We start from the raw sequence: 27729 nt of genomic DNA, 5'->3' as shown, positions 1-27729 counted from the left end.
AGGAATAAGCACTAAGTGCCTTTGTATATACGTTGGGTTTTCTTGCACTTGCTTATTTGAGTGCAAAGTGGGTTTGTTCTGGGTTTGTGGCGCTTAGACCCTCCTTGCACAGGAATAAATGGTTATGTGGAGTCTTTGGCAATAGAGACTCAAGCCTTTAATTTAAGGCTTCCAAATAACTATTTGTCAAATTATTCACAGTGCAGTAATTTCAGCTAAAATGTCCACAATGTATTTGGCAGGTCCCCATAGTTTAACAAGACTTTTTTTCACTCTTGCGCCATTGTGTGAGATTACTGCAGAATTAAATAGGGCTTGGGAATATAGCAAACCTTATAGTCTGAATTCTTGCAGTTTATTACTCTTCATAACTGTTGATACTACACAAAATATATTAAAATATTGGTACAGAAGCAATTAAACTAGGATACTATGCAAATGTACTTTGACCTTTCCTATTAAAATATCAGGGATCAATTATTCTCTTTATCCACTGCAGACAGAACAAAAAAACTTATATGAAAGTAGGAAAAAAAATTAGGTCATCTAATAGGAAAAAGCTTTTTGTAATGTAACACATTCCATGGGCAATTACTGAAGCATCAGTATTCAAAACCAGACATTGTTTCTACAGGTGATGATTTGGGACTAATAAAGTCATCCCAGGTTCAATGTGATGGATAAGATGATGTCTAACGAAAAATTGTAGTATTATTAAAGTCTTTATACATGCAATTGCATGTAGAACCATCTTAAGTTCTGCAGTATTCTTGTTTGAAAGATGTTCTCTGTATTTGAAATGGATGTCAAAGTAGAGACGAGAAGACCAAGTCTTCATCTACAGGCTGAACTTCTCACTGATTCTCTCCACCCGTACATGCCTAAGTACCTTTAAAAATTTGGTGGTGACTTCAAAAATTCTGATGTCCCTCCTGAAACACATATAAATCTGCTTCTTTCTGGAGGGTGTGTGTATGCATGTGGGTGTTACTTTTAGCTTTGCTACAAACTCGTTTTTCCATAGTAGTGGGTGGACACCAGTTGTGTCAGATGGCTTTATTACATAAGAAAACCAGGAATGTTGTTTCTTCCTCTCGTATATTAGTTAATTTTTCTTGAACTCAGATGCTGGTCTAGCTGTTCTCTCCTCTGGACAGCTGCACAGACTACTGCCCAACCTGCCTGTTCACATTTCAAATTACATTATAGCCTGCTAATGCAAAAGTCTTGTGTCCAGTAACTGTAAACATATGTGATTTATTAAAAGAAAGGCGCACTTGGCTATTATTATTATGAGCTATTTAGTGCAAATACAGCTCCACTTCTACTTCACCTGACATTTCTGTCTCATGTCTAGAATTTTATATTCCTCATTCTCCACTGCATATAGAAAAATATAGGCTTGCCTTGAAGAAAATAAAAATTATGTCTGGCTATGTGCACTTTTGATATCTGTATGTTCTCAGGGGTTTAATAACCATTTAAAGCACTAATATAATTCTATGTGCTCTTTACATCAAAGTTAATTTTTTAATTTAATTTTATGCTTTTTTCTATGTGTTTAATTATCTTTAATCTTTCTAGGTTTTATTTTTACTTTTATTGTAGTCTTTCCTTTATTTCTGTTACAGCTATCAATCTATTCTGAATAGATTCATCAGTATTGCCACTCTCCATTTTTTCTGTATTATTCTTTTAGCCTCTTTTGCCTCAGGCATCTGTGATACAAAACCAACCTTAGCATGCACCAAGGAACTTGAAGATCCTTAATCAGTGATGGAAATAGCAAAGAAAGTGTTTATTTGGATATTTATCTAAAGACAAAGAACTGACCTTTTACCATGCAGGAGATAAGACAATCCAGTCCTGTAATCACTAAAGAAGGGCAATACCCTGTGACTCTAATACTCTGTTCAAAAAGCCTAAGGCTTGCATATTCTGCTACCAGTTACTGCTTGTTCTATGCACGTTATTGTATTTGCTCCAGAAACCAGGTTTCATGAATGATGGATGATACAGCATTGCACTAGGTGCCAAGTCAGCTAGTCACTGTGTTGGGATTCTTTCTGTTTTAATACACCACCTGTTATACTTTACATCCTCTTCCCCACTTTCACTTGAAACTCTTGAGTTTCTCTTTCCCACTCTCAGTGAATACTGCTGTCATCATTCTTTCAATTATGATGATTATGTTGCTACTTAGGTAGGAACTTTGGCTGCTTCTGCATATGGTTTTGGTTGTTTCCTAAGTGTTGGCTTACCCTGCTGCTTAAATGGCAGTATGAGCAATGTGCTTCCAAAAATAGGAAGAAAGTGTGATGGTGTCATGATCTCAGAAAACTTGCATTAGATATTAAAAAACTGCACAGGATTAGTTGGACTTCTGTCTAACCCATTACTGATATCATTCTGAGGTTAAGTTGTTCCTCATTCTATTTCTGCAGGTTAATCTACACAAATATAAGAAACAGATTTTTTTTTTTTTTCTCCCCCAAAAGAACTCCTGGTAGAACCGTCTAATGGTATAGAATTATAATGGAATGCAAAAAGATGTTTTTGGTCTAAAAATCAAATATATTTATATCATATGTCTTCAAAAAGTTAAAAATCTTAAGTTTCCTTATTGATCAGAATAGTCCTTTTTATACAACAGTGTCTACATAACACTTTGTAATGACCTCTTTAGGAAATGATGTAACACAGGTGCTGTAAGATAAATGGGCAAATGAAAAGTGAAAAAATGTAATTCATCATATTATGTTCTGTACACAGTAATTTAACCAAGCAAATGTGGACAGACAGCAGACTCTCCTTTTGCTTTGTACGGAATAAGGTGGGCAAATAGCATTGAGAGTGACCTATGCAAAAAAGGTATGTATAATTTTACACTGATCACATCTGTTCAATTTTAGCTTTGGTGTTGTAGGGTCTTTCAGTTACTCCTACCATTCAACTGATGACTCTATAGAAAATGTACTTAATATGGTAAAACTTCAGATGCAAGTGTGATCAAGTCACGAAAGTATTAACTGATTATGTCTTTTAGAAGTCTACAGAACGAAAATATTGCCACCTCCTCAAAAGAAAACCTACATTTACTGCTTAGTCCTTTAAATAATGAGCTATGAGGTTTACTTTTCCCTCACCAGATGTAATCTGAGCTAGGAAGGCCAGCCTGGGAAATCTACTGTTGTAATTTCTGAAAGTCCATATTTATAGCATTGAGTTTATCAGTTTTGATTTATATGTTAACTGTGTTACGGATGTGATTTTTTATAAAGACAGAGATACAAGGGATGTTACTTGTATAGCATAAGTGGGCAAGCAGAGAGAAAACTGGATGTCTGAATCTTCAAATAGAAAATCTGGTACTTTACTGTCAAGATAAAGACAAAGAGTGTTATAAACGGATTTACAGGTATGAGAGAGAACTCAATATTCTCGGTATTGGCAGATGCTTCTCTCTGAGCGGTTGTCATTACTCCGTAAGCGTGTAAAGATCAAATGTCATCCTCTACTTTGGAAAGGGTGACTTCGGTACGTGAAAGAAACACAGCAAATCTGATAGCAGGCTCTCATCCCTAAAGCATATAATGCATCAATAAGATAATTTTGATTTGAAAAAAGAAACTGTTAGTTCTTTAAGAAATTGCCAGTGCCTGGAGTTAGTTCAAAGAGATTTGCTACAGAGGAATTCCTCTGCAAGACTCACATGCATGGGAGTTCTCTTCTAATACAAGTCTTCTTTGCCAGTCGATCAAAGAGAAAATTGAGAAAGAGACTACAGCTGTAAAAAAACCTGCCAGCAGCTGATGGAGTGTAATCGAGCGTAGCTGATAGACTACCAGTAGCTTGCTATGTATTCTTCTCTTAAACCAAGAAACTGCTAATGGTTCAGGCGTAACAGGGAGGAGTTTCAAAATGTAATTTACTGGTCGGCTTACCCAATAGCTTTGGGCAATCTGATTGCATTTGGATTTGGGAAGGCTCCATGGGGCAGATCCTTAAAAGAAACACTGCTCCTCCTTTGTCAGGGATATGTCCTTACCCACAGCCTACAGCTATGTGTCTGCATTGAATATTTCACACCTGGGTATTCTTTCAATGGGGAAGATTGAAAAGTGGTATTTTTGAGATGTAGCTTTAAATCTACTCTACTACAGCAGAGTAGTAGGACATATACTAGCAATAAACCTGTAAATCAATCCCAAAATAGGTATTTTCAAAAATCTGCATATGGTGTGTCTATACCCATCAGGACTGGTCACTAAATGAGTTTCTTCAGCTTGACTTGACAAAGATTGAAGGCAGGAAAAAATCAGGGCAAGAGAAATTAGTGATGTACTAAAGTCATGCTAGTTTCATCATCTTCTAATTGTGTTTAGACGGGGTGGAAGAGAAAGGTACTTCCTGCCATTGTAATACTGAACTACGCAAAGACAGAAGCCTTTCGGTCTGGACAGAAGTGGATAGTGAAAACTGTCATTACACAATTTCATTCTGAAATGTTATAGTATCTGTTTCTGACATTGCTATGTTTGGGTCTTTCATTTTTCTCAGTTGGGTAAAACATTCATAACTTCTGTCCATTACTGTGTTAGCCTGTATGTTGGAAGGGATGAATGCAAATAAATGCAAAGGTGTAATCTCAATTAAATGCTGGAGACTCAAGAAAGCTTTAAAGACATGAAGAGTCTTCAGGAGACTGTCCTGAGAGGAACATAGTGCTTTTGATCAGACATAGTCATAAATCACTGGGAAGATTTGCAGTAAAAGCAATATTCTTCCTACAGTTTCAGTAGTTTATGCTCAGACTTGTCTTCAAGATAAATTGTGAATAAACTTGACGTTTATGGAAAATATTCAGGCAGTAACTGAATAATTTTGATGTTGAGAAAGAGACCCTTTAAGGGTTCCCCTCGCCCTTTAAATGTCAGAATGTTTTAATCTTCATTATTTTTATACCTGGAAGAGATATTGGTAACCTCAGAGAACATCATGATTGATATTTTTACTGATCAACTTAGAGTGCACTGAATCTTGAAATTGACCTAGAAATATAAAACAGGAGTTACAATATCGTGCTTCCTTCAAGATGGATTATGGATTTCTAGTTTTACTTCTCTCTCACCAAATTTAATGATTTAAAATAAAATTTTAATACAACTTTTCTCATTAATTACTCTTGCAATAGGATGACTGTTTCATCCTGCTATGACTCTTGGGGGACTGAGATACTAACTGAGCCTCACTGGCTTGCCTTGGTGAAGAACGTTAGCTTTCTCCAAAAGAAGTAGGAAAGGCATTTTTTTCTAGGAATTCTGAGAATGTAGCCAAAGGCAGATAGAATGACCCAGAGTTCATTGTTCATTTCTGTGTAACTTCCTGCTAATACAAATTTCCAGTAATGGATGAATTCCGATCCAGACCAGCCCATGCTGACACTTTGAGGACCTTTTGTTCAGAATCTAAAATTATCACTACCTTTAACACATCTTTTAATTTTTAAAGATTTAAGTTTTATTTTCCAATTAGGGTAATTGTGTTTTCTAAGGTTTTAACTCTGCAGTTTCCATCAGTAGTAAAAGGCACTATAAAGCCACTCGCTACCCTAAAAAACAACATAATCTGTTCAAAACTCAAAATAAGATGATGAAAATGCCCTGACATATTAACACATAGCATGTTGGTTGTACCTGCACACTTACACTTCTCTGCTTGTCACTATACTGCCAAAATATGAATGGTGGTTTAAGATTTTTGCTAACACAGTGCTCTAACAACACATGCTGTCTGCACCTTTATGTAACTACAGGCTTTGCAAACATTTCCCTGCGCTCTTTCACAAATGTGTTTTCTCTTTTTTTTTCATTATTCTGCTTCGCTTTAAGAAGCACAAGCCTGGTCTCAGCCTGTGTAAATGCCTTGAAGTCAGTGGAATCAGTTTATTTCACACAGGGTGAAACTCGGGCTATGTTTTCACTCCCCTTGTCACTAGAATCCTGTGAATATTTAGTGGCCTTTATTATGCATCTAGTTTAGTAAATCTCAAATGACCCAGGGCAGGTCTTTGTGTGAGGTTACAGTACACAGAGAACAATTCAGGAAGTGGTATGCAAGAGACACGCACGTATACGAATCTTTTCACTGTATCAAGTTTGGTGCTGGTCTATATATGGCTGTTGGAATATCCCGGGAACTGGCATATGTCAAACAGGGCTGCAATGGGTCCCATGTAGACCCCTTGGTCACTACTGGAGGAGGAAGGGAGGAATGCAGAACAATGTCTCCTTTTGGATTTTTGTTTCTATAGTCTCAGCCAGTCCACTTTTGGGCTTTGGGATCTGTCTTACTTGATTGCAATACTGCTACTGAGAAGATCATATTGAAATGATTCTCCAAGGGCTACTTGAAATAGCCTTCTGGCCATTTCAGCTCTGCAGCTCGACACTAGGGGACTGCATCATTTCAGAAAAAAAACATGAGCTGCCACAGTCAGTTACTCACCTAAAATTGTTAAAACAAAGCAAAGTATGTAGACTGATGGGATGCTCTTTGTCAGATGAAATGAGATAAACCAAATCTGACACTAGTATAAATTGTCCCAATCCTGGCAAAGTCAATGGAAGTTGGCTTGCTTATTCCAGTAATCTACTTGGCTCAGTGCCTTGTGGTCCTGACACATGGGGTACTCGTAACACTAAAAATTGCTGCATTTTAAAGAACAGTGATCATACACAAACACAGAAAATAAATATTACTGAAAACACGTCATCAAATGGCACAGAAAACATGACAGAGAAAAAATATTTACATTGGTCAGTAATAGTTGTTAAAATCAACTACATGTTAAGATTCAAGGCAATTAAGAGAAAATATCAATGGATTATCACAGGATAATTGTCTCCCACTGATACATAAATTCTGTGGATATTTGCCTTCAAAATAAGAAACAGTCAACAGTAGAAAAATATTTATGCCGTTAATTAGTTTGTACTGTACTGAGGAATTAATATATTAAAAAAGAAACAGACCCAGTTAGTTAATGCTGGAATGGTGGAGTTGTAACAGTTAAAATATAGAACAATCTTTTAGTTGAAAAATCATGTTTTGTCTGATTGGAACTCAAACCTTGGTTACAGTGACAGCAAGGCAAGAGGAGAGTGAGGGACAGAAAAAAGAAGTTTGTAAACTTGTGAAAAAAACCCCAAACCTAGCTTAAAGCTAACACAGTTCTAAAGTTTTCTTTCTTGGCTACAATTTGAATGGAAGACTTCAGAAATCTGATGTTCATTTTCCTAAAATTTTGGAATAAGCCTTATAGATTGTACACTTTTCTTGCCCAATATCCTAGCACTGCCTGAGAAAAGTTGTTATCCCAGTGAGGAGGTACTAGTACATGAGTAACAGCCAGAATTAGTAGAGACTTCTCTTCCTTTTCCTATGGAAGCTTTTCCTCTGTTGACAATGATAATCATTCAATGAGACAAAAAAGAAATTTTTATCTTGATAGTGAGAAGGAAGGCAAGGAGAATGACTCCAAACTTGTTAATAAAATTCTTACCCATAAGACCTGATCTCAAGCTTCCATTCCAACTAATATTGAGTTATTTTACATAAAATGAATCTTCTATGATAATGGCTGAGAAATCCTTGCAAAATACCCAAAACTAAACTGTTTGGTCACTCCCTGGGATATGAATATGTGTTTCTTGCTCCTAACTGAGAGGTGGAAGTAGAGGAATCCTTCTACACATCTTTAACTCCTGGACACCATGTCAAAAAGGGGGAGGACTGATCTGAACTTGGAGAGGGCTCTCTGATTATGATTTTCACGCAGTTGGAAGTGCTGAGCTTGCAATGCTCAGCTGTAAACCACTCCTCAGTGTTTTCTCATTTTCAGTGTAGTCTTGCTGACTCAGCACACTCATCATCTGTACACACTGTTTTTCAGTTTTCTTAACTTTTCCGAAACTTTGAACAGTGGAGTCTAGCCATCTTAGGTAAGGGCATGGATGGCATTATGTTTTACTTTCTGAATAAAAACTTCCATGTTACAGAGTTAGCACCTAAATTACTGTTTTATCCATATAAAAAATTCAGCTGGAATTTTAGACAACCATTGAGTTAATTCAGTACAAATTAATGTGCATAACATGAGAAAACATGCTAAGCACATGTAATTTCATTTGTCTGTGTATGTCTGTTGCTCTATAACATACAATAGTTTTTCAGGTGGGTCTTAACTGTAAATTCTCAACTTCAATATATCTGTGCAAGACGGAAATATTAAAAAAAAAAGATATTTTTAGAAAGACTACAGTAGTTACTATCCACTTATTCACTTCTATACCATATAGAAGGCACATGTACACATGTTGAATAATCCGTCAGAAATTAAGATACAGTATTTTTTCTTGATAAATAATATTTTTTCTTGATAACTCAAATAACTTGTTCATATAAACTGTAAACAGTTTAAAATATACTTTTAAATGCTCTAAGATCTCTCCTCTCTATATCTCCACATGCACTCAAGAACAGAACTATGAATAAAGTTCATAAAAAAGTTAAGTTCCAAGTCAGCAAAAAATTAAACTCTCTAGAGTCTATTCTCTGTGCTGCTACTGCATTAACAATGGTATGCTCATTTAGCATTTAACTGACGATTGTACTTGACATTATGTACAAAAAGCGCTAATCATGAAAGCTTGAGTAATCTAAAACCCATCCCTGACAAGATTTCACTGCTGGAAGTCTAATTTCAAAATGTCAGCCAAGGCTGAGGAGCCATATATTGCATGCTCATTAAACGTAATAAATCCATCACAAACTTTTCAAAATCTGCTATAATCTTGCCCATAACCTCAGAATAAGTGTGAGACCATACAAAAATGAAAAAATGTTGCCTTTCAAGCTATGTGATATATGAAGATGAGGCTTAATAAGGCTAACTGCTTTCATCTGCTTAATTGTATAGTCTATAGCCAAGCTTTATCTTTCTGTGAATTAAATTATACTTTTCAACTATTTAAGTGACTGGAAATCTATAAGACTTCTGGCTTAAAATGCAACTCTGAAAGTTCACATTTTCTAAGTACATTTCTTCACCTCTCAGTATGTTGTAAGTACATCACAAGGGAAACAGCATAATGACAAAAAATATAGCAAGCATCTGAATGTAGAGAGCTCTATCAGTGTGACCTCTTCTTTTTAATTTAAATGAAATTTGACATTCTGGTTAAGAATCCAAGCAAATCTGACATCTATATTAAACATACCATTTCAGAGGTTGTATTTTGTTATAAAATGTGTATAGAGTGGGAATCTATGTTAGAAAATAGCCCTCTTAAGATAAGCATGTAGACTAGTCAGTAGGAAAAACAATGCACCTATAGTTAGTTCCTCTGTGGCACGGAGTAGTGCTCTGCACTGATCCCAAGGCATCCCTGGATGTGCCACCCCATCACTGGGAAGATTGGGCTGTTTGAGCACCCCACTCCCATCAGCTGCTGAAGTCTTTGACCAAGGACCAGCCTCACTGCTGCAGAAATGTAGCTGATGGATTTTTAGGTAAGGGCTGAAAATTCTCTAAACATATAATTACAACCTACTACAATCAACAGCACATTCCTGTTATGAAATGATAAACAATATCAACGCTTTCATGCACAAATGCTTGGTTTGTTATAAGCTTTGTTTAAGAAGGTGTTACTGACAGGCAGTTTGGTTTCACACAGGATCAGAAAGTGAAAACATTTTTTAAAATTTAAATTATCGCAAGACAGCATTTGAATTCCACAGATGTTGCTTTGGATAAATTAGTTCTGGGTTGTACTTCCCATTGGTTTCAGAAAAGCACAAGACTCCTTAACACATTTTAACCTGAAGACCTGTAGTACAAAACTTGACAGTGGGAACTCATGAATTTATCCCTTCTTCACCCAGAGTGTGGCTCCCAGAGGGGAAAAAAAATGCAGTGTTAGGTATTTTTTGTTAGGAGGCCGGCTCTGTCACTGTAGGTTAGATGTGCTCACAGAACACAGAATAGATTAGACCCTTCAGAGCTGGTACTTGGGGGGATATCTAGTTTCTATATCATATACAGGTTTGAAGGCAAGTGACATGCTGAGCAGTTTAGCTCCAGAGAGACGCATCTTGCAGCAAGTTTGAAATTGCATTCTGGAAGTCTCAAGACTTAAAATATAGGGGTTTTTTTGTTTGTTTGTTTGTTTTTTTAAACTAAATGTATCTGGGTTTCATTTCTGAATACACTGAAGTAACTGCAAGTGCTTGAGTCCTTCCACAAAGAGCAAAACCATGAAGCTAGTAAAGTTGGCACAGAATTCTCATTGACTTCATTAAGTCTAGAATACTCCAATTTAAATGATATTTCACACATCATCAGAGAGATACCCCATGGAAACGTGCTTACTGCTTAAAATATAAACAATTTTAAAATAGTCTACGCATCTGTACTATCTTCAACTACTTAAAGTTAAGCTGCTACAACATAAGCCAAGTTGATAACTAATGTGCTTGAATGCTAGTGTTTTCAAGAACAGGGTAAATTATTAGTGCTGCCTTATTAATAAAAATTCACTGATAAATTGTTACATATCATCCTAAACTCCACAGTTAGATGAAGAAACAAAGCAATTCTTTCTACCCTAAAGGGAGAGAAGATACCGAAAATCAGGCTAAGTCCACTACATCACATGAACTTGTGCTTATACACAGCAAGATCAGTAGATCTGAAGAGCTGCAAAGTTAAACTTAAAACAGTTTAATATTACATTGCAAATCTATACTAATGTTTCTGATCAAATATTCAGTTTCCTGCTGAGATGGAAGAATCTAGAGGCATAAAGAAAGTGGCACAGTCACTCGAGAAAGCACAACCTGTCACTTCTTTTTGTAAAATGATTGGAACACCCACTGTCCCCTGGGAGCCTGTAGGCAAATCAACCCCACTAGCTACTTAAAAATGTTAACATGGCAGCCTTGTCAGTATTGCAATTGCTCACAGAGAAACTTAATAGAAAGAGTAAAAAATTCAGCTGGATATAATGTCAGGACTACTTAACGTAAGACATGACTTGATTCTCAACTCACTGAAAAGTAACTGTATCATTGTGCAAAATAAGATCCAATTCAAGCAGCTTGATCATGGACCCATAACACGTTCACAGCTTCTTACTGCCATAAAAGCTGTTGATACTTACTTCTAACAAAAACTAAAATGTCACAAATGTGAGACAAGTGATACAGGAAATCACATGACAAAGATGCCAAATATGAACAAGATGCCAAATATGCAGAAAAATATCCAATGTGCTTTTACAGTAAAGACCACTGTCAGCCTCGTTAAAAGGCTAAACATTATTTTGAACTCTGAAATGTTTATGAAGTAAAAAAGGGTTATTATTAATTGAATTGTTCAAAACAATAAATATTAAGTTACCACAAATGGGGAATATAAAAATATAAATGATATCACGCATTGATATGTATTAGAATAATGTAATCTAAAAAAATGATTTTTTTCCAGACATACCTTCAAATAAAGAAAATAATCAAAAATAGCATATTACCTTTTGATTCAGTAGCATACATAGTGGGTTTCTCATGTCTTTGAGATCAGATATTTTTCTGAATTTCATTATCTATATGTCTACCACATTGCTTTTGTTTTCAATGGTTACTCATATTGGATACATGTCAATAAGATGTTTCAGTTTGACTTCAGGAGTTTGAAGCTAGTAGATTTAATCACTAATGGAGTATTCTACCCTCATTCGTACTCATGGATCCTATCATAATCAAAGGAAGTTGTGTATTTGAAAGTCAAAAATTAATATATGACTGATTTCTGTTTGGAAAATCTGGCACCTATCAGCATACACACCCAGAGGCATGCATGCACACACACATACATGCACAAAAAAACTTCATATAGGACTTAATGGAGTTCTTTAGAATTTTTTGTAAAATGCTCTGGAATTATATACTTTCAAGAAATGCACTTCTTATCCTCCAAAAATCTAAAACAAAGTACCTATTTTATTTAGAAATAATGGAAATACAGAACACTTCCAATGTGAATGAAATATAAAGGACTTTCCATAAGAGTGTTAAGTATGTGAACCATGAATTACTTTTTCAGAAACAATAATTTAAAAACTAACTGGTCCACAGAGCAGGGTAATAATTGTTACTTTAGCTTTTATAAATGCCATGATCTTTACCACAAAAGGCCTATCTTAAAGGGAATTGTCGCACAGATGCCAGAGCCTTGGTGGGTCTCCAAAAAATTTACTTCAGAAGTAGGTTCTAATTCAATTGCAGGCATTATCACCTATCAAACTCTGTTGATTAAATGGCCTGTTTACTACACCTGTGTAACAAATGGTAAGATCTTTTCACTTCAAATCCACTCTGCAGCTCAATATCTGAAAAACGGTCTCATCAGAAAAGATGGCTTAAAAATAATAATTAAAAAATGATAGGGATTGCTATGTGCAAGACAAAGAAAGGCATCCAAAAATAAGTAGGTTGGAGCTATAATAAGTAGAAATTTTGCTTCAGCGTTGGATCTGCCAGAATTAGTCTTTCATAACGATAGCTAAAGGTATGTCAAGTGTTTTTTACGTGGGTTTTATTGCAGGCGTGGTCAATATAGAATAGTCTTCCTTGGACAGGTCCTACATGAAATGCTTTAGGCCTGTCCCAGCAACATCTGTGAAACTCTCTGGGCCTTTCTCCACTCTGTTGCCAACGCATACTGCTGAATAAAAATCCATTCTTTCCAAAACACTGCAGGGTTTTAAGCTTAATTTCAAAGCGCTGTAGGATTTTATGCCGCACAGCCCCTCTTATAATCTGGGGTCATTGTGCAGCTTAGAAAGCACTGTACGGAAAATCTGCCCCTAAATGAGAGCTGGGAAGAAACGAATGCCATATTTGGAAGTAAAGAAACCAAAAGAATAGCACCCTTACTATTACTCTTTGACAAACGCTAGTATAAATGAAGACGGGTACATTTGCTAGTATATTCAAGCTATGCATCAAGCTGAGCACTCGATACAAAGCAATTGTAAACTTAAGTAGGCAGCAGATGCTTTATGGACTGTTTGTATTTTGAAAGGAATGCAAAGGAGCTGAATTAGACTTCAGGCTTGATTTTCACTGTTTTTAACTTTATCAAGTGACTCATACTGTGTGTGCTGAGCAGTTCTGCTCTTACACCATACCTGCCATTTCATGGAATCATAGAATCACTAGGTTGGAAAAGACCTCTTGGATCATCGAGTCCAACCATTCCTATCTGCCACTAGACCATGTCCCTGAGCACCTCGTCTACCCATCTTTTAAACACCTCCAGGGATGGTGACTCCACCACCTTCCTGGGCAGCCTCTGCAAGCACCCAATGACCCTTTCTGTGAAAAATTTTTTCCTGATGTCCAGTCTGATATCTGATTGATAACCCAGCCCTATGTAATATTTTTCACCCAGCCCCTAGTTTAACAAGGATTTTAAAAGGCAGATTTTAGTAAACATAGCTACAGTGTCAGATATGGGGAAGAGACATGATGTTCTGAGCATCAATCTAGTGTTCTCAATCTCTGACAGCACAGAGATAAAAAAAGGCCTAAGATCAGCTTGGAAGGTGGGTGTGTAATAAACAATCTGTTTATTTATTTACTGGATTTGATTTTCTGTGTTTAAAAAAGTTTAGTATTTCTATTTTAATGGATAAAAATAACAGTATTATAAAGCTGGATTTGATTGTTAAAAGGTAATATTAGTCACAAATAAACCAAAAAATGCCTGGCCTACTTTAAAGGGTGACAGAGTAACTCAAGATACGAGTATAGCACAGGAGATAGTCATATTCATCTTGTTAAAGGAAAAAAAAAAAGCTACATAGTGTGATTTCCTATAATAGCATAAAGCTACACAGGAACAGGGCAGTCATATGACAGAATGGGTGATTTATTGAACGGACTTCAGAACAAGCCTTTAGATCATTGGGCTTTCCTGCACCCATGCATAAGGCAGTTTCTTGGTCCTGCTCTGTGCCATGGGGCTGTCAATGCCCCACTAAATTGCTGTTTGTTTTGTATATAATCCCCTAGCTAGGGCTACTGAACTTCGTGTGGAAGTGTCTTTAATAATTGTTCCACAATATGTAAAAAATACTACATACAGCATCATTGCATCGTATAATTCTATAATAAATACATAGTAATATTTTTTCTGGTCCCCACTGGCTTTTAAAGTATAGTTCAATAACAGAAAGAAAAACAAGACATTTCTTATTGAGAAACATGGCAACGGAGAACTGTTTGCACACAATGTATGTCCCACTGGTACATGATGAGAGTCTTACTGAGCTATCACATCTCATAACCACACTTTTATTTACTTCTCATTTTTCTATCTATGAGGCAGAGCTACTGCATTCAAGTGTTATAATTGAGCTTGAAATGTTCAGCTTATCCTCTCTGAGAAAGCGATTTTGATAATTTGAAGGCAACAACAGAAGAGAGGATAGCCATTGCTGTAAAAAGATTATCTCTTGAGAAGCTTGACAGTCAAAGCAGAGAACTTCAACAGAGTGAAAAAGTGGACAAGAAGTGCAGTGAGACAAAGCAACCACGAAGATCTCTGCCTCTCAGGAAATGAAAAAGAGGTTGAAGAAAGTGGGGGGAAAGTAGAACAGAGAAGGACCTATCCTTCTAACGTGTAAATACTTGAAGAATTTGTTTCTGTCAGACTCCAGGCTGAAGCACTGGGTGAATCTTCCAACAAATCTAGAAACATGGTGGGCTCCTATGTAAGAAATGATCTGGAAACAATAACTTGTCCAACTGGTCAGAGCCACTAAAGATTCAAATACTGCAGTTGGATGCTGCCTCTCTTTCATATAAGTTTTCAGTGCCTTACCCTCATGAGAAAACTGTTCTCCACTGAAATTCAAATATTAAAGGAAACCTACATGGTCAGAAAGTAATGTCTGCATCCTATAGGTTAACTTCTCTATTAGAAAATAGAGAAGATCCGAGTCAAAGTCCCTGGATTCCCAAATGTTGGGTTTGATCATAATGTTGGATAACAAAGGAACAAGGAAACAATATCAGGAAAGCCAAACAAAGGAATGTGTGAGTAAAACCAGAGCAAAGCAGAAAATCAGAAATTATAAAGGAAGGCAAGCAATGAATGAAGTAAAAAGATAAAAGAGAAAAGATAAAAGATAAAAGATATGAAAGGAAGAAAAGAAGAAGAAAGGTGAACCAATGAAAGAAGAGACTATGCAATGATAATTTTACTTTCTGAATCTTTAATTTGAAAACAGATTAATCTTTCCAGATGAAGACCTGAAGGGGAAATCTCCACTCACCATAAATGATTTTTGCAAGAAGTAGATAGCAGAGGAAAATGCAGCCTTCAAAACTAGCACCAGTGTAAAGTGGTTCTTGGCTCCTACCTAAAGACAGCCTTGCTGGAAGATTCTCCCTTTCTCCTCCTTTCTGACAGTCAGTGATAGACATATTGCCTACGGAGCTCAAAAAAACACCTTGCTCCTGCCCAAGAAGTAACTTGTATTTTTCACAGTCATTAGGAAGTGAAATAATTTTACTGTGACCCTCTTCTCCATAAAGTCAGCAGTACCACAGCTCTGTTTTCACAAGAATTTTCCTTGCACCGAGACCTGGTGTTTCAGAGGAGAAGAATGGGCAGCTGTCCTGCCTACCAAACATGTTGGTCTGCTCTTTTCCACTCAAACTCTCTGTGGCCTGGAAGGCAGTGCACATAATTAAGGACAGATTAACTGTATTGCTTGTAGGACATTAACTTAGGTTTTAGCAATTTTTTACTTCCTACTTACAAATCATTAGCATATTTAAACATTCTTTTGCCGAAGTGCTTTGAGCGCTGTTCCAATTTAGATTTGGTTATTTTGAGAGGTAAATAACCATAAAAATATAAAGCAAAATGCAACATTGCACATAAAGCTCAAAGAGACATAGATGTTTACCATACAGCTTCAGATTGAAAGCAAATGCTACTGTATTGTTTTCAGTGTGCGTGACTTCAAATTGTTCCGAAGTAACATAATTATCAGTGTATGAGCCTAGGAATTTGATTATATACAAATTATGACTTATTAAATAATGCATTAGCAGCATTTTAAAGGAAATAAAATCTCTTCAGTTATTTGAAATCATTAACTACATGGCTAACCACATGATCAACCCCCGGATCTATGTCTCACTGAGTCTTCTTATTAAAAAGTCAACATATATGGTATGCAAACAGTTTCCATGTAAAATAATATGTACTAAGAGACTATCTGCATAAAAAAATAGTATTTCATGGGAGGAGATGGATTTTTATGTAGCATAGAGCTGTCTGTGTGAAATGTACTGAAATCAGTGAACATCTAGGACAGAGCAGCAGATACCTTAGGGAAAATAAGAAATGTGCCCCAACCAATGTGACTACACGTGGCCTTCTAGCTTCTAACTCTTAACTTCTAGCCCATAAATCCTCTAGGAAGTTGCCTCTGTCAGACTTCACGTTGGAGCATTGGATAAACTCTCCAATGGACCAGGAACATGGTGGGCTCCTAGGTAAGAAATGACATTGAAATAAAACCTGTCTGATTGGCCAGAGCCACTAAAGGTTTGAATACTATAGTCAGGTGTTCCCTTTATGTCTTCTGAGTTCCAGTGCCATGCCACCACCAGAAAATTGTTTGCCAGTGAAATTGAAGTAATGAAGAAAACCTATATGACTGGAAAGGAAAGCTTGCATCCTGTAAGCCGTCTTCTCTACTTGAAAATGGAGACCTGTGTCAAAGTCTCTGAATTTCCAGCTGTTGGCTTTGATCATAATCCTGTTACCTATACCTGTCTGTATGTGGAGTAGAAGTGGTGACCTTTCTTTTCTGGTATGTGTTCCACTAGTAAATCAGCTTTTGAGTCCTACATATTTAACTGCTCTAATCTGCTCAACATGTGGAGTGCTCAGTGGGTGACCCTTCCAGACCAGTCAGAAGCTTCTGTTAATGCAAAAAATAAATTAATTCTTTCGTTCCACTCATGTGTGACTGTAATCAATAGAAGAAAAGTTTGTTCCCTTCACAGCACTACTGTGTCCAGTACAACTTTTCCCTGTAGGCTATTCTACTCTCACTTTAGCTACTGCGTGGAAAGAGATCATCTTTTTTGCTCCATTTTACCTGACAGAGTTTCACGTCCAGCCTTCTTCATAGCACTCCCTGCCTCTGTATACCAATTAACATATCTAAGTTAAAATGCTGAAGAGTCTCACTACAGCTAAAGGTGTCCTCACCTCTTTCCCTCCCTTCCAAGCTTTTACAGAAAACCTGACAGATCTCAACGTGCTGACAATGACAACAGAGCACAAGGCTGATACATTCAACCAAGCTCTTCCATATGGGAAGGACAAGTATGAAGTAAGTTAAGGATCTGACTGGAGGGGGAAATAATAAAAAAAAAATATATTTGTTAAGAATTCAAACTGAAAATTTGTTGATGTTGGAAATACTCCTAGAGCCTTAATGATACGCTTATTTTTATCAACAACAACATTAATTAATAATGAATGATAAGTGTCTCTCAGATGCATCTTGGAATCTAAAATTAGCAAGTATAAAATGTTAAGTTCTAAATTATATACTTAGCATGAATGTCCCCTCCTACAAAGTCTCTCAGGTTAAATCCATATCCATCACGCCCTGGATGACATGATATAGTCAAATTACTTTTGGAAAGTTTATCTGTATTCTCTCTCTGTTCCTCTGCTGGGAATTCCCTTAGTAGATGCTCTGTGACCTGCACAGATCAGATAACTTTGCCTGTAGAGCCTACCACTGAAATCAGTGCCATCCTCTGAACATGCAGCAGTATCTCTAACCCAATTGTGGTGACAGTGTAGATCACGTGGGGTAGAAATCTTCCTTTCCAGATGCCAGAAGGCACAAGGTTGGGTTTTTTTTTTTTCTTTATTTAGAGACTGGGTAATGTTTTATTATAGATCTATTCTTTTAGAAGCTATTGAAAATAAAAGCTTCTGGTAGACCATGGTGACAGAACCAGAGTGTGTGTATAAATCTAAAAAGAAGTTTGGAGAAGAAAAGCTAGGGACTACACGGAAAGGCTACTCGTATTATGTGTTCATAATAATTCATTTTTTATACCTTCTCTCAGCACCAATAAGGAAAATTCTTTCCAGAAGTGTAAGCTTTCATAGCGCATTAGAAGATTTCTGTTCACCAATTTCTAGGGGAGGCAAGTGAATCAAAGTGACCCAATCCAGTCATTCTAACTGACACATGATGATAGGTTTAAACACAGAGAATAGAAGGACTATGAGATTAGCAAAGCCCATGTGAACTCATGTTATTTAACACTAATAGTGTGTAACACTGAGAGATACCAAGGTCCAGTTGTTCTGGGTGCAGCATACACATAACCTAAATGGAAATCCTTTAATGTGCTGCTTTGACAAAGAAACCTCCAAATGTTTCTTGGCTCTGCTTTGCTTATCCTACCTATTCACTGAAGCACTGAAACTCCAAGGAACTGAGAGCTCCAGGGGCTCAAACAGACAATCAAGTCATCATGGCATAACAAGTGTCAGCTGAGCCGTATCAATAACTTGTGTGCATACTCCTAGTGATGCCAGCTGCAAGGCAACACAATTTGGCTTAGTTCTGATTCATTTCAGGTTTTGCATTTGCTACTGGCAAAATGTGTGCACTAGGATTAATACCACAACTCGACGTTTTGAAAGCTTCCTATCTGTAATTGGTGGACAATTTCCAAAATACATGTTTGACTATTTAGTGGCTAATGTTTAACTAGGAGAAACGTTCTTTAGATGTTTATGGAATGTGGTTGAGTCTTGCTAAGTTTTAAAACTCTGACTAGAATATATCTTTACTGGTGTTAGACACTATTGTTGAATCTTCTTTCTAAAAGGAAGATCCTTTAGAAATCAATGGGAACAGACACTTCATCAGGTTTAAACTCTTATAAATTGGTTTCTGGGGAGATTTTATAGGGTGAGGTTTAAGAATAGTTACAAGAGAAACTGAGTTTAGCAGCAGTTCTTTGTCCATCATTACTGCTGCCTTGATACTGAGGTGTGACTGTGATTTGTAGCAAAACCATTTTTCTTCCATTGCAGTACAGCTTCAATACCTTATAGTATCACTCAGGTCAATGAAACGTTACTACTATTCCATATTTACATTAAAAGATAAACAGTGCCAAAATGAAGGTTTTTTATAGCAGTAATTAAACTGCTAAACTTAAGCCTGAATTCTGATTGACTTGACATAAGAGGATATACAATAAAAGACAGAGACTTGAAAGCCCTCTTAAATCTAAGAAGTGTAAAATCTCAATGCAAATAACAACAGCTCTACAATTAATCCCATCTTTTTAAACCCCAAGTTTCAATAGCTGTGGGTTCTGACACACTGGGCTTTGTTGTCCTGTATGGTTCAGCTAAGCTTGTTAAGGAAGCCATTCTCATTCTAAGCCTTTACCTAACTTTAAGTGGTATTTAAGGAATAATAAATCCTTTTAGATTTCTTAGTTTAAAGAAATTATTTAACAAATACAGGATAGGTTGAAGATGCAACTTTTTAACAAAATAAAGAGCACAGAACACAAATTATATGCCATGCTCCTAATTAAAGACAGATATGTAATCACTTACTAATGGAACAACATTTTGTGCCAGCCTTATTCATACTTCCTTCCAACTGCTGGACTCCTCGTGCCAGATATATTTCAGTTTTCTTCAGAAGAGAGACATACTAACATGTTTTCCATCCTGTTTTTAAACCCAGAAGTCTAGTGTAAACTGAGCTTTCTTGACATTTCATAGTATCTATCAGTTTTAACAGCTTGAGGCCTTTTTATTAAAAACATGTACATTTCCCTGCAGGGTTCTGGAAATCTCACAATTGCATTCATTAAAAATGTCCATGATTATAGTCAAATGCATACTTTGTAAATTTACCTTTACAGTTTTCTTCCAACAGTTATTCTGAGTGTAATTTTCTATTAAATTCCATAAAATATCAACTCATTCATTCACCATGTCAGTTTTATATAAATTTTGACAAAACCACCAATAGAGAAAAATACAGTTACTGTCAAGATTTTTCAGTACCAGGTTTGATATCTCTGGTGTGACTCATTGAGACTCAACATAATAAGTGCATATGTCCATGAAAACAAATATAAAAAAGGTCATGTTTCAGCAGTGCTCTAAAATTAAAAGCACTACAGGCATTTTACACTAGCGCCAAGAGGATCTCTGGGTGCATAATTTTGGGTCCCTAAACTTACCTAGCAGGCACTTTATTTGACAGCCTGAGCATCCCTGTCATTGAAAATCCTGCTGTGACTCAGAGCTTCTAATAATATTGTTTTTACTCATGATGTAACAGATATGCTCAGACCATACTTAGTGAATGCTGACATCAATGAATTCAGCACACAGTGACCACAGTTTTTTTTCTCAGAAAGAAAAAGCAAAAAAGATCAGAATTTGTGTGAACTGGATGGACTTTACATCCAGTTATTGGTCTCTCTCTGGAACAGAAATAGAACAGGAGGAAGGGAAGGAAGGAAGGAAGGAAGGAAGGAAGGAAGGAAGGAAGGAAGGAAGGAAGGAAGGAAGGAAGGAAGGAAGGAAGGAAGGAAGGAAGATGAGATTCAGTCTCATCCCATATTTTTTTTATTTTCTCCAAGGTCCCTTCCAAGCCAAACCATTCTGATGTTCTGTGATAAAACCAATCAATGAGTCTGAACATAGGCACTGGAACCCCGATCTTAATCTTAGCACCTAAGAATGATTATTATCTTATGCAAAGTTTATTTTGACCATGATTTAAAATCAATCACAAAGTAAACCATCTAATAAGGTACAGTGTTAACTCACAATAGCCCAAGGCAGAGCCTCTTGTACTTCTGGAGCAGCTGGGTTTGGCTACTGTTCAATCAGCACCCTTGAAGAGTTTGATTTAATGTAGCAAAACATCATTCACTTTTTTTTCCCTTTTGCTGCAAAAGCAAGAGGACTCCAGCATGAAAAGTGAACTCATCCACCAGCAAGCTGCTTTGTTTTCAGAACTGAGTGCACCTCAGTCATAAGCAACAAACACTACAACTTCTTTTTCTTACTAACTCTTAAATCACCTCTAAGCCTGATTTTTCCCAACTTCTATGTGATACTATTTATAAAACTCTAAAGTAAAAGTAAACATAGGTCTTAAGAATACTTTCATGTATTAGGATCACAGGACTGAGCCCACAGCTTTTACAGACTGAAGTATGTAGTTTTAATGAAAGAATACTCATTTTACAGCTTCTGATTAGACCACTCTGATAAACAAAACAATCCAATAGCCATTTTCCTTATAATGCTCTTATTGACTTGACTCTAAGATATAGGGGTCTAAAACCTCTGCCCTAGGCGAATATTAGGAAGAAACAAACTTGTACAAATGAGCCTCACAGTGCATGTCAAGGTTAAACCATGCCATATGTTCGTGAAAATACACAGATACAACAGGAAATTGTAAGGAAGTATTAATAAGATCTGGTACAATAGGTAGATAATGTTTTGCACAAAATTTACACTATTATATCTTAAACAATTGTATTTAAAAGAATTCAGGTTTTCTAACGTTTCCTTTTGTTATATAGAAAGAATAATCACGCAATAATTATTGTTGTAGGGCATAAGCTTTACATTGTGGTTATCTCAAAGGTGTATTTTTAGTGTGTTATTTCACCAGATATCTACATCAAAATATATTCCGTGTTTCTTTATCTGTTTTAGTTTATGTGACAAATGGATTCTATGCCTACATTCATAGAAATGGTAATCCACAAAGCAAAATGCATGTAGGAAAGTGAACTTTCATGCTAGAATGAAAATAACCAAGTAGCTGAAAGCTGATTTTTGGTGTTGTTCTTTTTATCATTATTACTTAAAATGTTTATTCTTATGAAGTCTATTCCTATTGCATCTTAATATAAAAATCCCGGTTACCATTGTCCCTAGAAGTGTTTGTGATTTCCTCTTCTTAAAACTACGATTATGTAAATGAAAGACATGAACATTTAACTGTTTGTAGGTTGATCTACTTCCCACTGATTGTGTTTCTATTTCCACTGAAATTCAATAAATAAGCAAAAGAGACATATAAAAAAAAAAAGGTGTAAAGACCAAAATAGTGCTTGAGTCATGACCAGATTGTCTGAAATGATTCAAACAGGTGTTTGTGAGAGAATGAACTATTTTTCTCAGGGCTGTGGGGGTGAATTCTAGGAGAGAAAAAAAAAACCTACTCTAAAAAGGTGCCAAAGAACAAAGAGGAAAACTCCCACCATTTTGGGAAGAGCAGGACAGCAGAGTGTTACCTTGGGAAAGTAAAAGCTATCTTTTTTTTTTTCATTATTGCACTGAAGCAGGACAGCAAAGGCACACATGCCAGCACCAAGTCCAGCACCACAACCAGGGAGGAGTCGACTACATCTGTGCAAAATTCCTCTCACGTGCAATGTGTGGTTGTATGAGTGAGCAGGAGAAGATCCTCACAAGTTGAAAGACATTAGAGGTGGCACCAGTGTGTGTCATGGATCAGACACAGTCTAAGTCCTTCACAGGTACACCTTCGTAAATTTTAGATTTCCAAATCAACACCAATTTTGCTTTTCAAACTAAAGCTCATTAAAATGAGCTCCAACAAAGCAAACTGCATTCTGCAGTTTCAATGCAGCATGAGTACGACATGATTGAGAGCAGCCGTGAGGAGAAGGACTTGGCGGTGCTCATTCATGAGAAGCTCAAATCGAGCTGGCAATGCATGCTCATAGACCAGAAGGCTAACCACATCCTGAGCTACATGAAAAGAAGTATTGCTAGCAGGTCAAGGGAGGCAGTTTTGCCCCTTTACTCCACTCCTGTGAGACCCAACCTGCAGTTCTGAAATCCTCAACATAAGACAGATATGAAACTGTTGGAATGGGTCCAGAGGAGGCCACAAAGACGATCAAAGGGCTGGAGCACCTCTGCTATGAGGACAGGCTGAGAGAGTTGGGGTCGTTCAGCCTGAAGAAGAGAAGGCTCCTAGGAGACCTTACAGTACCTGAAGGGGTTACAGGAAAGCAGGAGAGGGATATTTTATAAGTGCATGGAGTGATAAGACAAGAGGGAACGGATTTAAATTGGAAGGGGGAAGATTAAGACCAGACATTAGGAAGAAGGTCTTCACCATGAGGGTGGTGAGGTGCTGGCACAGGTTGCCAGAGGAAGCTGTGGCTGCCTCACCCCGGAGGTGTTCAGCACCAGGTTGGATGGGGGCTTTAGCAGCCTGGTCTGGCGGGAGGTGTCCCTGCCCATGGTAAAGGATCTGGAACTGGATGATCTTTAATGTCTTTTCCAACCCAAACCACTCTATGATCCTGTCATTCTATGATTCTTTGACTCTATGGTGCTATGGAAGTGTCTCACAGTACTTTTGTAACCACGCTAGGTGGTTACAGTTAGATGACTGCACAACCAGATGGACAAAACCTAGTGGGATAGTTGGCTTAAAGTGTAATGATAATGGGTGGCAATTTTCCTGGAAGCAGACAGCAAGCAGAATACTACATCAGTCTATCCAGGGACCTATGTTTAATGTCACTGAGCTGGGGTAGGCAGTGGAATGCTTGTTCACATAGGTTGTAGATAGCAACAAACTGGTGGAACCAGTCTGTACACTCAAGGGCATGACTGCTACCCAGAGAGACCTAGATAGGTTGCAGGGATGTGCAGTGAGATGAATATGAGTCAGTAGTATCTCCTGGCAGCACAGACTGCTGATAGCAGCTGGGCTTCATTAAGAGAAGCACAGCTGGTAGGTTAAGGGATGGATTTTCCTCCTTTGCTCAAAACTCGTTAGACCATTTCTAGGATACCGTGTCCAATACAATTGAGTTGCCTAATGCATGGAAGAACTGACAAACTGGAGTGAGTTTAGCAGATGCTGCCAAGATGCTTGGGGGCTGGAACACTTGCCTTGTGAATAGAGGTTAAGGAAGGTCGCCTTGTTCAGCCTGAAGAAGACACAGCTTCAGGGGCACCTAACAGCAACATGTCAGTGTCTATAGAGAGGTTATCAAGAAGATGAAGCTAGGCTCTTCACAGTGATGTATTGTGGTATGACAAGGCAAAACGGACATTGACTGAAACAAAAGGTCCAGACTAGCTATATGACAAAACTTTTAAACCATGAGGATATTCAAGCAGTGGAGCAAGCTCGCAAAGAGGCTGTGCAGTTTCCACACCTCCAGATTCTCCTGACTGGACTATATAAAGTCCTGAGCAACTTGTTCTAATGCTACAGCTGACCCTGCCTTGAGAGTTAGGTTGTACCAGGTGATTTTCCAACCTGAACAATTCTGTGATTCTAAAATAGCTCACAGGGCTCTTAAGGTTCTGGGAATTTGAGGCAAAGAACGCACGTTGCTAATACCTACCCAATTTCTTCCCTGTAACCTGCTTACAATCAAAATGTCTGTTTTGTTTAGAAATAGCAAACTGAATGATAAAGTTGATGTATTTTGAGAAACAGACTGGCAGGCACTTTTGAAAAGAACGTTGCCTTCTCCTCTGAGGCAGGTAACAGTAGCATGAATGACAATGTTTGCTGATCTTGGGTAAGACAGATCTGCTCCCAGAGATTCTCTTGAGAATCTAAAAGCAGGTAGTTAATTCAGCTGATGTTAACGGGTTTTGTCAGAATTTGGCATGGTAAAATAGTGATGCTTAAACAGACCTACTCCTGTAATAGTTATTCAGTTAAGTGGGCTTTTCTCCAGTTAATTGTTTCTGAGATCTTGAATACGTAGCAAGTAGAGGTGTGTGGTGCATTGCACTCTGACTGCTGACCTATTTATTGGGGTGTTTCTGTGATGGCTGACCCATACCAGAGACTCTGTGGCTCAGCTGTTCAAAAAGCTGTTACAAAAATAAAAAGATGGCAATAAGCAGAGTAAGTGTTAATATGGAAGTTGGGTATTGGTAAAACTGGAAGGACATAATTGCCCAAGCTTCAGATGTTTAGATGGAGGGTATTTCCCTGAAGCTCTCTTGGCAAGACCTACAATAAGGAGTGGTACAGCCTAAGATACTAAATTTCCTACTTTCTCATTGATTTTCTAACACAACCTTAATGCTGTGTTAGCATCATTTCTCTGTTCATTCCATCTGCTGTTAGGTCTCCCTGCTGTTTCCTAGGAGATATATTGCCACAATGACTGCATCTGTAAGGCAGTGGCAGATACGGGGCAAGAACCACATGGTCAGAGGCAGCATTTGTACTACCTGAACATTTGTAGGTTTCCCAGGGGATCCCCCCACTCACCATTTCTTAAAACCTGAGGGAGCCCTAGTTACACAGTCAGCTGCTTCAGAGTGCTACGGGAATGGGATGCTGGGGCTTCTCAACTCTTTTCCATTTCTATTTGCTTCTTTCAGCCTAGAACCTCTATTTAAAAAAGCCAGAATACAAAAGTGGAATTATTTTTGTCCAGTCAACCTATTTACTGAGCAGTCTAATCTTATTATCTACAACATTTTATGGGATTTTTGCTTGTCTACAATGCATTTGTCAAAAGTACTGATTGTTTATGTTATGTGCTTTAGGTGGTCAGGACATGCTCTGTTCATATCTTCTCAGGTATGGTCTAAGAGACGAATTCCAAAATCTAATAGTAAGTATAATAAATTAAATATAGCAATTAAACATGGACGACACAGAACATCAGGGTTAAATCTTGCCTTGTGCTTTAACATTTTCTCTGTTCTTCCGTTGGTAGGCACACATAAACCTGGCTATGCCTAACAAAAAGTGCAGTCTTATGACACTTCTAAACACACACTTGTTTCTCAGAAGTGGTGCAAACTCCAGCAACAAACTCTTATGTACACTCAGAAACAGGTAATATAGAAAATAATTAACTTTTGCCCATATATATAATGAATTCCATGCCTTATTTTAAATTGTATTCGTCTTTGTTTTCCACACAGGAAAAATTAGGTAAACAACAATTGTTTACATCAAACAGCTAATGTGTTTTTGTTTAGGCAGAACTGTGGAAAAACCCAAGGTATTTTCCGCATGTATGCAAAAGGAAAGAGAATTTATGAAAAACTCCACATAATGTTAATTGATAACTTATTGGGGATAGATAATCCACTCATTAAATGGGATCAGAAACAGAGTAAAGATTGATATCTTAAGGGTTAGAGGTCTACATATAGAAAAAAATACAACCATTTTTCTTGATGGCAAGAAGAATGTTAGGAAACATAATATAACAAGAGTTATAGCAAAAACTACAAATCACTGATAGATATTTCCTCAAAGTAAACTGTCAATCTCTTCAAAATAAACATATTATGCTTTTGTGAATGTTAGAGACATTTCATAGTATTTATAAAATAACAAATATTTGACCAGTTGAGTTACACATGAAAAGTGTTACCCTTTCTTAGTTCAGGAGAATTAATTTCAATGTTACAACTAAATTCAGCTGTTAAGGGCTATCACCAGTGCATCAATTGCACATCCTCAAATTTAAATATAATATGTGGCTAACATTTAACACTGAAAAGAAAATGAGAGACAGAAAGAAATACCAAAGTAGATTAATATGCTTCTCATACCTAGTATACCAAAGAGTATATTTAAACAAGCTACACAATTAATTTCATAATATTATCATAAATTCAGCCTTCAATGACCTGTATTTCGAAACAGGATTCGACAAAACAGAAATCTCTTACACAGTCTGAAACTTTAAGAAGGCATTTTGAAAGGTTTGGGGAAACACTGAAAAAATCAGAACATTTCTCAATAAAACGAACAACACATTTGGCTAAGAAGGAATAAGGCTTTTCTGCTGACAAAAGGCAATCTTGCTATCCCAGTCCATATTTTCCAACAGAAACCATACTCCCCTCCATGTCTCCCATCACGAACTATTCCAAAACAATTTAAAAACCTCCATAGTCTAATGTTAATATACTCAAATTATTGAAACAGGAGAAAAATTCACTTTTAGACAGGGTATACTAGAAATGGAAAACCTATGGAAGCTTGAAAGAATTTTAAATATTTATACATGCCCTATGTAAATATTTCGTCTATTCCTACCTCTGGGAGATACCACGACCTTTTTGCTGGAAAAAGGCAGAACCGGGTTGAACCAAATAGAGTGCAATATTCAAACTCACTTAGTCTTCGCTAAAAGAAGCTTTTATAAAAACATGAAGGATATACTCAGCTTTCAAAGAGTAAAGCTAAACCTATCATGCTAAGTACATAAAACAGAAATAAAGTAACATAAAACCTGCATTTATCCAGATGAAGAGACTCTTTTTTTTTTTTTTTTCTTTGTCACAGATGTCAATGGATGTACTAAAATGAACCTCATAAATTTCCTGAAGACTGAATAAAAGTAGCTGGTGTGGTGTTTAATCCAGATAGAGAAAACCCCAAACTGCAAACAGACTGACAATATGCTGTTTGTTCTACATACATCTTCAGAATGCTTAATTTACACACTGTTCAACTTTAAACTGGAAGTCAGCTTTGACAAGCACCTATTCTTAAAGGGAAC

The 27729-nt window shown here is 37.0% G+C and overlaps 1 protein-coding gene across 8 annotated transcripts in view; it reads right to left on the bottom strand.

Moving 5' to 3' along the window:
* The window catches only part of ADGRB3 (adhesion G protein-coupled receptor B3), a 457722-nt gene that overhangs the window by 68945 nt on the left and 361048 nt on the right, over nt 1-27729 (bottom strand). The window lies entirely within an intron of this gene.

The sequence above is a fragment of the Cuculus canorus genome, chromosome 3 (genome assembly GCF_017976375.1).
Source record: "Cuculus canorus isolate bCucCan1 chromosome 3, bCucCan1.pri, whole genome shotgun sequence".
Lineage (NCBI taxonomy): Eukaryota > Metazoa > Chordata > Aves > Cuculiformes > Cuculidae > Cuculus > Cuculus canorus.
This window is presented reverse-complemented; position numbering and strand designations above follow the sequence as displayed.